Here is a 3,717-nt window from a genome sequence, read left to right as displayed (position 1 = left end):
AGACCTGTTTTAGACGGACAAAAATAGAAGATTTAAAATATCCATCTGTTGCTCTCATGCAACAATCGACCACCATTGAACACAAAAATAACCAAATTATCATATTAATTATATATTACCATGCTGTTCTATTTTATCTTTATTTTTGTATCTTTTCATAAACTTTTACTATTCTTGTGTTGGAGAAACACAAGAATCCCAATGTGCTTACACTACAATGTATCTGTGCAAATGGCAATAAATTATATTCTACTATATTAAAGTATCTCATTGCAACATTTTAATCATTGTTGTTTCAAAGTAAAACATTAATCATAACTTTATCTTAAGCACCTCATCCTGTCAAGCATGTAGAGACTCACAAATAGACCTGCCTGCACACAAGTACAGTCCATACACAGAAACCTTACTGTTATGAAAGTTGAGGAAGCTGTTCCTTTCAACAGAAAACACAGTTTGTAGCACATTCTGAGCACTGCACTTTTAACAATGCCTGAACGTCGCCCTTTTCTTTCAACCCAAACTACACAATGACCCATCTGATCCATACAAACCAGCTTTGATGATTGTGGTTCCACGAGGGTTTTTGGTCTGTTATCTGACTGGTCCTCCTCACTGTGTCGAAGTGGTCTCCCCCTTCTCTTCAAGGTCTTCTCTCCATACTGTCATGCTGCCACTTCAGCTTTGAATTTAACAAGGCTGAACACTTTCTTTTGGGGGTTGTTACAGTCTCTGCTGTCTCTCTGATAGAAAAACAGCTAGATCAAACATGTGGATGGCAACACGCAGTGATACCACTTTCTGGATTGAATCTTTGTTCTGTGTAGGAATGTAGGAGTCTAGTAGATCAACCCCTCCCATTATTTTGTTGTAGAATGCTTAGACATTCACCTAAACTGCTGTTTTCCTTTTTTTGTCCCATCTCATCACAGTGGTTGGATTTTCTGAGGCAAAGGTGGAGAGGAGAGTGACTGATTGAATGTCATGCCATTTCTCAGCCCTGAAGGCAGCTCCATTGTAGATGGTCTCCTTTTCCTCAAAAGCCCCCCCCCCCCCCTCCATTCCTCTTTATGTCTTGATGAGTTGGGGGACTGCATCAAGCAAGATGGTTTGTTCTGACTGTGCCGCGGCAGTAGATCTTTGTCTTTCATGACTCCTTCTCTGCCTGATAGAGCTTTAACCAGCATTTGTGGATGATACAGTGATCTATATTTACTCTAGTAATCTATCATTTATTTTAATTGAGACTGCAAAGTTCATGCTCAATAATCCAGGTAAAAAAATTCAACAAAGTTCAGTCGGTTTCTTTTTTTGTTGAGATGTTTCGTCTTTTATTCAAAGGGCTTCATCATTCCGAGGAGCCACAAACAAACCCAGTCCCACAAGCAGCACACTTCCATAGTAGACCAACCAGTTTGATGGTGATCAGATGTTTCTGGGGCCCGCCCTCGCCCCCGTCGACTTCTCTGAGGCAGCCATAGCCAAAGTGGTTCAAAACATCAAAGTTCATGCTCAATAATCCAGGTAAAAAATCCATCAAAGTCCAGTCGGGTCATCTGGATGGTTTCTTTTTTTGTTGAGACGTTTTGTTCACTTTTGAACCACTTTGGCTATGGCTGCCTCAGTGGAGTCGATGGGGGTGAGGGCGGGTCCCAGAAACCATCTTATCACCAGCAAACTGGTTGGTCCACTATGCGAGTGTGTGGCTTTTGGGACTCAATTTGTTGTGGCTCCTTGAACTGATGAAGTCCTTTTGGATAAAGGACAAAACGTCTCAACAAAAAAAAAGAAACCGTCCAGATGACCTGACTGAACTTTGTTGAATTGAGACTGGTTTGTGTGCCTGTAGTGACTCATTTTTTTCTGAGAAAATCAATCTATTTTTTTAATGTTCAACATTTAAAAAGACTTGTCTCTATGACTCGAGAGGAAACTGAAAACTCCAACCAACATTTTAATACATTTTTTAGACTCTTTTCTGTGTTTTATAACATTCTGTTCAACTTTCCAAGATTTTAAGGCTCTTTTTGGATTATTTAAAAACCTCAAACGTTCTGCTGCGTTTGCACATCTTGTTCACACAAAAACCCAGTTATTCTGTAAACAAAGAGTAGGAAAAAGGGAAAACCAGGACACTTCTGGTAGAAGCATAAACACCAGAGATGAAGCATTTTAGCAACGATGACACAACATGTTCATTTCTGCTGTCACTTTATGCCTTTAAATGCATAACAAGAATTAGTTAGTGTTTAATGTTTGCTTGCTTGTTTGACTTTTTAATCCTGTCATGGTCAAAGATTGATCATGTGAAATGGTTCACAACTGAGAAGGACCTATAAACTCTAACAAAATTCCAAAATTTTTCAGTCAGGTCATCTGGACAGTTTCTTTTTTTGTGCTGAAACATTTCACCTTCAATCCGGAAGGCTTCATCAGTCAAGGAATCACACAACACAAAACTGATTCTTCCCCCAACAGCTTACTCCAAAGTGGAACAAACCAGTTTTGTTGGTGCTAAGATGGTTTCTTTGGTACGCCCCCTCCTCCATTGCTGGCCCTTTTCCTTGTTGAGTCGTGTCAAACTGGTTGAAAACAATAAAGTCCATGCTCAATAATCCAGGTATACAATCCAACATTTTTCAGTCAGGTCATCTGGACAGCTTCTTTTTTTTGTGCTGAAACGTTTCGCCTTCGATCCGGATCCGGTGTTGTGTGATTCCTTGACTGATGAAGCCTTCCGGATCGAAGGCGAAACGTTTCAGCACCAAAAAAGAAACTGTCCAGATGACATGATTCAACCTTTTTTGTTGTTATATACCTGGATGACTGAGAAAACAAACTTTGTGTTTTTGAAACCATTAGTGAAAAGGCCAGACTTCAGGGGTATCTGAGGCAGGCTTGAAACACAAGAGTCAGGGTGGCTTCTGGGTAATACCAGATGGATAGGCCTCAGACTGACGAAGCCTCTTGGATGAGGGGCGAAACGTTTCTTTTTAACAAAAAAACGAAGTCCAGATGACATGATTCAACCTTTTTTGTTGTCCAGATGACCTGACTGAAAAATGTTGGATTGTATACCTGGATTATTGAGCATGGACTTTGTTGTTTTCTAACAAAATTGTTTTGGAAGACTCTTTAGCTAAGGTAAGGACGTTCTTCTGTAGTTTTTGAAGTTGTTAATCGGGACATTCTCGCCACCTAGTGGTATGTTGTGGGTATATCAGCATATTTTCGTAAAATTCTGGACAGAGATTTTTTGTCAAATCAGTTTGAAATCTGTGCTGAACAATAAAGACCGCTAAGAAGTCCCCTGGTTATGTACCGTATTCTTCGGACTATAAGGCGCACTTAAAATCCTTTGATTTTCTCAAAAATCTACAGTGAGCCTTATAATCAGGTGCACCTTATGTATAAATTTTGGTTGTGCTTACTGACCTCGAACCAATATTATGTGGTTATTGTGAATGAGTTGAATAAAGTTTGACTTATCTGACTGTTTTGTTTTGCTTAATACGCCTTATAATCTGGATTATTGAGCATGGACTTTGTTGTTTTCAACCAGTTTGACACGACTGTCAACAAGGAAGAGGGCCGGCAATGGAGGAGGGGGCGTTCCAAAGAGACCATCTTAGCACCAACAAAACTGGTTTGTTCCACTTTGGAGTAAGCTGTTTGGGGGAAGAATCAGTTTTGTGTTGTGTGTTTCTTTGACTGATG

The sequence above is a fragment of the Nematolebias whitei genome, chromosome 1 (genome assembly GCF_014905685.2).
Source record: "Nematolebias whitei isolate Nwh7 chromosome 1, NemWhi1, whole genome shotgun sequence".
In the NCBI taxonomy this organism is placed as follows: Eukaryota; Metazoa; Chordata; class Actinopteri; order Cyprinodontiformes; family Rivulidae; genus Nematolebias; species Nematolebias whitei.
This window is presented reverse-complemented; position numbering follows the sequence as displayed.